We start from the raw sequence: 8438 nt of genomic DNA, 5'->3' as shown, positions 1-8438 counted from the left end.
TGGACACTGAGCATGTTTAGAGTGCCGCTGCGTGATTGAATGAATTGTTTTTCTCTACAGGCTTTTTTGTATATTTTTCTACGTTTTTCTTCATATTCTTCATGTTGGATTTGCTCTTCGTCCATGTCGTCGTTTCTGCACGTTGCCTTTTCGTGCTAATGTCCGCCATTCGCTCGACCATGCGCCTTCATCGTCCCTCGTCGGCGCGTGAGCGCGCGGCCCTGCTGCGCGCGAGTGTGGGGCTCTGGCCATCGAGGGAGTACCCTAGTGGTGGGAGGCCAGCGAGCAGGCGACTCACGTGACCAAGGTCTTACCTCCGGACGGGAGCAACGACGGGGGGGGACAGCTGGTCCAGAGGGAGAGAGGGGGGTCACCGCTTGATAAGGCGGCCGCGTGGGCCAGAGAGGATGGGCTGCCGCCAGCGAACAACCTTGAGCTGGACAATTTGACTCGCCACCCAGCAGTGCGTGCGGGTGGTTTGTCTCCTTTGTTGTTGTTTTTTTTCTGTAGTTCTTTGCCCTACTGTAAACATGCCTGTGCACAGGGCGACTCTTTTATTGTGAATGAGTATTTTTGATGCTTGGCCTCTATTAGGGTTATTTTATGTTTAGTTAATAAACCTGTCTGTTTTGTAAACTTTGTCATCGTTGTTGTGTGGTCTGCGCTCAGCCTGTGGGTTCGAATGGACAATGTCAGCAAGTCCCGTCTTCGCCGAGCGGAGGGGTTGCGCGTTCGTCTTCCGGCTGTGCGAGCGGACTTCGGGCGTGCCATCTTCCGGCGGCTAGGGGGTGGTAATCGCGACAAATGGTGGATTATATGCGGGGAATTACACCCTACCCTATGTCCTCGAACCCTTGAGCGTAGACTTGTCGCTGTTTTGTAACGTCTTTTGTATTTAGCTTGGTTTGTGTGCAGTTAGTGCACAGCGTGTGAGAGGTGTGTGAGTTTTTTATTGGGCTGGGGAGGGCTGATGGTGTGGAACCTTAGCACGCTCCCCAAGTTTCTTTTGTTTTGTTGTCGGACTGCGCAAAGGTTTTTCTTGCCTTCAGTGCGGTACGTGCTTCTTGCAGTACCCCTGGTGTGTCTTGTGTTTCGTTGGGGACTGTAGGTTGTCTCTTTTGTCTGTTCTGGGCAGGTCAGTGGTTGGTGGGATGCCAGCTGACCTTGGGTTATTAGTGGGTTTTTCTTTTTCTTTTTAGTCCTGTCTTTGGTCAGGGACGCGAGTCGGAGGAGTTGATCTTTGCTCGCGGTATATGGAGTTAATGCGTCGAGAGAGAGGCTAGTGGAGCAGTGACTGGCGTTGAGCCAGTGGGAAGGAGTTTTTTGTTGGTTTGTTTGTGTTCCTCTAGAGGTGAGTGAGATAGAGGAGGAATAGGAGTTGTAGATTTTTCCTAGTATCCCAGGGGAGCCAGGCCAGAGGCGTTTTCAAGCGAGAGTAGGCGACTGCAGGTGGGAGACGTAGGTCTTGGGAAGGCGCGGGCACTGGGTTGGCAGTGCCGTGTCACTGCAGCCGGCCGAAGATTAGGGCGAGATTTAGCGAAGGCTGGCTCTATGATAACGGAGAGCCGTTTTTCTTCAGGATAGGAATCTGCTGCAGATAGAGGAGTCCGTAGAGGAGTGATAGGGAACTCGCGCCCAGCTGTCGATGAGCGGGCAGGTATGGATTGTCGTGGGGCAGTGATAGAGGATAGAGTGTCGGTGAGGAGAGATGTTGATGTCCCCAGGGCTGCTGTGTGCTTCCTGACTGGTGGTGCTGTCCTCTCCCGCACCTCGGAGCCTCGTGGGTGCGACGGAAGAGATGTTGATTGTCCCCATGGGTCTTTTGCTGTGTGCTTCCCTGTGGTGGTGGTCCCTCCAGCATCTCGAGCCCTGCGTGGCGCTCAGGACTGGGCTGCTGTGCCTTTTTCTCCCGGGTGGGGACGTGTCCTGGAGCGGCTCCACTTCTCCGGCGTGGTCTGCGTGCGGCAGAAGCAACGCGTTGTCACTGGCCGTCGGGGGTCAGTTGGGAGAGTTCTTTAGATTGTTATAGTTAAGTAGAGGGCGTGTCATAAGTTGGGCGTGCACGAACATTCTTGTTAGCGGGGGGGATATAGGTGTGGTTTGGATATTTGGAGATGAGTTTTTTTTTTTTTTTTTTTTTAGCTTGTACGCTCGTCTGAGGATGGTGGTTTGGCTTTTTTTTTTCTTGATGTCACGTAGGGCGATTTGTTGTTTCCGTAAGTCGTGGAGGCCTGGCCGTCGTCTTGCATTCAGGTGGTTGGATTGTTTGTTTTGCATCTACTGAGTCTGGAATAGGCTCTAGCATCTTTGTATTCTCTATTGGAAGGAATAGAATCTGAGTTTTGATGTTATTAGGCTTGCTAGCAGCGAGGGTAGGTTTTGATGGTTTGGTCTGGTTTTGTAGTTTCTGCCCGTTTGTGGGCGTGGCCACTCTGTGAGTGGAATTTTCCTTTTTAGGGCTTTTGCTTCAACTCTAGACACGCGATGGTTTGGAAACTTCGCGAGGCTTCGTCTTATAGGAGGGATAGGATATGTCGCGTATTGTCGGCGATTTTTCTGCTGTCCGTGTTGTGCTTTCCGTACTTGATGGCCTGTCGCTGTGGGTGTGTGTACGGCTTATGGGGAGAATCAAGGGACGGTTTTTACCGGGTCCTTGTGTACACCTATCCGTCTCGCGAGCCAAGAGCCCTGACTCGGCTGGGGAGCGGTCACAGGTATCTTTTTCTTTCGGCGGGGTGGGACAGCAACCCCCCCCCTTTTCTCTTTGTCTGTTTTCTTTGCTTTTTCGCGCGCGTTGGGGTCCTTGGCGCGGTTTTTCTGTCTTTTTGTTTCTGGTGAGAGTCTCTAGTTCCAAGCAAAACGGACGGCGCCGGACGTGGACGGGGACGGTGTTTGAGGACCGTGGCTTCCTATGAGGCCGGCGCTGGGTCTCTCACCATCACAAGTCGCCGATTTGGGTGAGCATAGTATATCTTCTTTGAGTTCTGACTCACTATTCTAGTCTATAGGGCCCGGGTTAGCATTGGTAGTGCGAGTGAGAGGGGTTTTTACTTGTTCGAGTTATGTTCACGTTTTTTTTTTTTTTTTTTTTTAGTGTAAGACTTTGTGCTCACCATGTTAGGGTGGATTTGTGTTGCCGGCAGGTCGCGGCGCATGTGGCGCACCCGGTTTTTTATAATGGATTTGTATGTTTAAGGAGCTTCGGCGTTTTAGCGGTCACATGTATGTACACTTATGCTAGAAGATGTTAATATTGGACACTGAGCAGTGTTTAGAGTGCCGCCTGCTGATTGAATGAATTGTTTTTCTCTACAGGCTTTTTTGTATATTTTCTACGTTTTTCTTCATATTCTTCATTGTTGGATTTGCTCTTCGTCCATGTCGTCGTTTCTGCACGTTGCCTTTCGTGCTAATGCGCCATTGTGTCGACCATGCGCCTTCATCTCCTCGTCTGGGCGCGTGAGCGCGGCCTGCGTGCGCGAGTGTGGGGCCTGGCCTATCGAGGGAGTAGCTCTAGGGTGGAGCCAGCGAGCAGGGATCACGTGACCAAGGTCTACCCGACGGGAGAACCGAGGGGGGGGACAGCTGGTCAGAGGGAGAGAGGGGGGGTCACCGCTGTAGCGGCACGCGGGCCAGAAGAGGATGGGCTGCCGCCAGCGAACACTCTTGAGCGGACATTTGACTCGCCACCCCAGCAGTGCAGTGCGGGTGGTTTGTCTGCCTTTGTGTGTTTTTTTTTCTTCTATCTTTGCCTACTGAACTATGCCTGTGCACAGGGCGACTCTTTTATTGTGAATTATTTTTGATGCTTGCTCCTATTAGAAACCTGTTATTTTAATGTTTAGTAATAAATGTCGTTTTTGTAAACTTTGTCATCGTTGTGTGTGGTCTGCGCTCAGCCTGTGGTTCGAATGGAATGTCAGCAAAGCCGTCTCCGGCCGAGCGGAGGGGGTTGCGCGTTCGTCTCCGGCTGTATGCGAAGCGGACTTCGGGCGTGTCATCTTCCGCGGCTAGGGGGTGGTAACGCGACCACGGATATCCCGCCTCAACTTCAAGTAGTCACGCCACGCACACAAGTCAGAATTATGCAGATACGTGTCCGTTATTAATTCTGGGAATGCCGGATAGAATCAGTTCCCTGTTCCCCCATTGTCATCAGGGATCTTATCGGACATCCCTAAAATGTGACAAAAACTGGAATTTTTCGTAACCGTATTTTGTGTCCATGTGATTGGCTGTGCTGTTGTCAGTGATGTAGGAGTACAAGCGGTAAAGGGCAACACAAGTTCAAATTTTTTTATGATCGGGTTAAATTCCTTTTAAAATAATAATTCCCAAAATATCATTACATAATTACGCTTAATTTTATAAGTTTCAAACATGGGCATTAATTGTTACCTGCCACTTGGAAAGCAAAAGGAAATGGCTTTCATGCACTGGAGAATTCCATTGAGTGTAAGTAGTACAGTGAGTGTGGCTCAGTTCAGCATATCTATTATGCATGTCTTTGAGTCAAATGAAGAAACATCTCTCAGAAGGTCGTGTTCAAGAAGCGACTTTTGCTCAGAAAATAAAACAGCTGATTTTGGAATACAGCCCAATAGATTTCAACTTTATTTAGAAGCTAAAATTAAAGTAACAAAAATAAAAAGGTCCAAACTGAGTTCACTCGACAGACTGGTAAGTACATCTTCAGATGAAAGTTTAATGCAAATTGCAGTCTGCGTTGTTTTATTGTTGATTCTCTGTTATTAAGGGAAAGCATTTGAGTTAATTTTTCAATGAGTATTATTATTAATAAAATATAAACAAATCCTTGAGAGCAGCGTGGGGACGAAGTTCGCAGGACACGTTTGAACAAAGCAGAGATCGGTATGTACACATGTATGTACACAAGTATGTACATATGTATGTACACATCTCTGAACAATGTTAATCCACTGGCGTTTGTAGCCATTACCTTTAGGAACTAACTAAATCTGAGTGTTCGAAGAGAACATTCAGCAACAGCACACTGTGTCTTTTCTTTTACCTAGGATTGCATCTTTGCTTTTCGAGTACAGCTCATACAGACGATACCAATTTTAGAAACACTTCCCTTTCGTCACTTCCTACTTTTCTCGACAAATCCAAAAAAGTGTGATTAATAGAAAAAGTATTATTAAAATAGTTCTTTGCCTCTTTGTTATAAAATACCAGCGGAATGTGTTGTTGTTATATTTTATTCTCTACTTCCAGCGATTTTCGCAGAGTGTTTTTGCTGCCCTTCATCCTGCCCAAGGATACATGGCGGGAAAAGGCCGATCACGTGCTTCTTTCACAACGTGTAATAATGCGCACTCGAAGGAAGGGACTGTACTGACAAGTTCACAGTAACTTAAGGACAGCAAGTCACCTCCCTTGGTTTACATCCTCAATGGCCAAGACCTATGCAGGGATGGGAGTTCTCCGTCCGGGGGACGGATTTCCGTCCTGAGAAAAAATCTCAGGACGGAACTGGGACGGAAAGTAAAGTTCAAAATTTTCACTGATTACGAAGGACCAGGGACTATGAATACAAAAAGCGAAAATTTCTCGTTATCGTGAAACGATACCATACGCTAGTGGAAATAGGCAGAGGTCGGCGTTAGGAACACACGGCGCCTGGGGCCGACCACTCGCGCGCGTAATGGAGTACGTGTATCAACATCCCTAATTGATGTGATGCCGGAAGCACTGATTGTTTATATCCAGTTAGATAGGCTGGATTAATTTCGCGAAATAACGCAATGAATTTAGTGTTTTAATTGTTTGTAACCTTTCCCACCGTCTGTGACAGTACCGGTTTTTTCTTAAAGCGAAATAATATGGTGACGATAACTTAATAAACTGCTTGTTGTTATCGTCGGGTTTAATGTGAGGACATGGGTTCAATAATTTGCTTCATTAGAACTTAGAAGCGTTTTCTGATCATCAATTTTTTTGTCACAACTTGTTTAACACAGCTAGCAATAAGTCAGAAAGATGACCTCGGGTAAGGTGACCAGACGTTTCGGGAGCGAAAGCGAGACGCGTGCCGATGATGGTGACGTCACCGACAAAGAACGCCGATAAATAGGGGGAGGGGGGTACTTTCCTCTGACTTTGCCGAGTAGTGATGCTTTCAACGGCAGATCTGTCCACGCCACTACAGTATTCCATTTAAAATAGAAAACCGGTGTTTAAAATTTAAATTAAAATATTCCTACCTTATCTCCCGCTCAGCCAACTTTGCGGACGTGCAGTGAGGCGCTGTGTAAATTATCGTCGCATAATGGTCCGGCACCTTCGTCATCTTGCGGGCTGTTGCTCCCAACCTTATTTCATAGACCGTGAATCTCCTTGTAAAGTTTGCAGTCATTGCAAGATTGTGTCATACATTTTTTCACAAGATTTCGTGAATTTTTGCTGTCAAAGTTGCACTTCACAATTAAAAGTCCTTTCAGTGTTTTCCACCTTTAACTGTCTTTTCACTGGCGATGTTCGTATCGTCCCCAACATAAGTTTAGTCACTGATCCGTACTCAAAGAAAACGATTACTGGAAGCGAATAAAATGCCGGGCAGCTGAACCTTTAATATTATGGATGACATTGTTGAAAAAGACAGAACCAACCTTACACCTAAAAATGTTGAAGCATTGGGTTTATTAAGTATGATTTAAGGGCCAGAGGACCTGAGAGCCATACAGATGGTCCCGGTGACCAAATGATAAAAAATGTGATTTCTGCACATGCATCATATACAGTGCATTTGGAAAGAGAGGCTCATCTGGCTAAAAAAAAAAAAAAAAAAAACAGGACACTGTTTGCCAGAATGCTGTCCAAAAAGGAAGTTGGAGGACTGCATCAGCTTCCAGCCTACTAAGAAGCAGCAGCTTACCTCATCCAGCAACTCTGAGCCATCAACACAGACAGCTAAGAGACCAACAGAAACCACACAGCCTGCCAAACATATAACTGGACAAATTGACATTTTGACAAATACCCCGAAAAGCCTGCTCCCAGAATGTCAGGGAGACCAATGCAAACATCAATCACTGGATTTTAAAAAAAATAAGAAGTGTTAGGTTTTGGTGCGGTATTGGAATTTTTTACTTGTTTTATTGCCCTATCAAAAATTAAATGTTGATAAGACAAAAGAGATAGGCATTGAGTTTAGGAAAATAAAATTTTGTTTTATTGTGTACCTCTTGAGACAGTTAACTCCTTTAGGTACGTAGGCTCTGTTTTTGATTGCAGGCTAAAATGGGATGTAAACATGATCAGCATGTGTACCTTCAATAGCTGAATAGTTTTTCAGTCAGCACAGCAACATTGAGCTGTTTTTATCAGTCATTCATTGAAAGTCTTTCACTTTTTTCCTTCATATGCTGGTTTTACAGTTTTCTGTCCATGATATGAACAGTTTGAACCATACTGTCCATATTTTTCTAAGATAATTGGTGTTAAGCACAAAAATTTGGATTCCTTTTTATGATCAGCAAATTGTCACAAAAGTTTACAGCATTTTGTCCATACCAGAACATATACTAGCAGGAGAATTTGTTATATTGAGTTCAGGCAGGCAAACATACTATGCCTATATGCAAAAGCAATAGGGACTTGAAATGGTTTACAACCTCTGCAGTCCACATGCTCAACCATAGATTATAGATTAATTGTCAGTTGTATGTGTGCATGGGTGTGTGATATAGGTGTACCTTAAGAATGTTTTATATATAACAATGCACGTTCTTATAATGCACCACTCGCCTAATATTGTAACTAGCAGTTTTTTTAAAACTTTTGTAACAAAACACACTTCCCAAGTTATAATTGCCCATTAGGGTTAATAAAGTTGGACATTTGTCATTGTTAACTACTAAAGACATTGTATGACATATGTGTGTTATGTATGTGAAAAACTTAAACGCGTATGCAACCATGTGTCATATAACGTTATATGCATATGCTCTAGTACTACATGGCTCTTGAAAAATCTTCAGTCCCAGGAAAATTTCTGGCTCCCACCCATGCCTATGCTCGATAGTACTGTCAAAGCCGTGCTACCTCTGAATTTTCAGAATATCAGTTGTTTCCTCCTAGAAGCACTTGTTACAGATAGAAAAAATAAGAACAACTACAACATCAACAATAAAAAAGCAATCAAGCAAAAAAAAAAAATAATAAAATAAAAGCAGAAATATGAAAAAGGCGTTGTCTTTAACAGTCCCTCTCTCCGATGCTCATCGTAAAACTCAAGTCATTTTATGTTTTTTATTTGAATACCAGAAAAACTTAAACATTATGTGCGAATGAGTGAACGACACAGGAAACTTAGATAAATAAATATTCAACATTCAATCCATGAGGATTGAAGTATCCAGGAAGTAATCGCATTGATTGCCAATATAAGCGCCAGACTTCTAAATTTTTAACAT

The sequence above is a fragment of the Pomacea canaliculata genome, linkage group LG3 (assembly GCF_003073045.1).
Source record: "Pomacea canaliculata isolate SZHN2017 linkage group LG3, ASM307304v1, whole genome shotgun sequence".
Taxonomy (NCBI): Eukaryota; Metazoa; Mollusca; class Gastropoda; order Architaenioglossa; family Ampullariidae; genus Pomacea; species Pomacea canaliculata.
Note: the sequence above shows the minus strand (reverse complement) of the source record.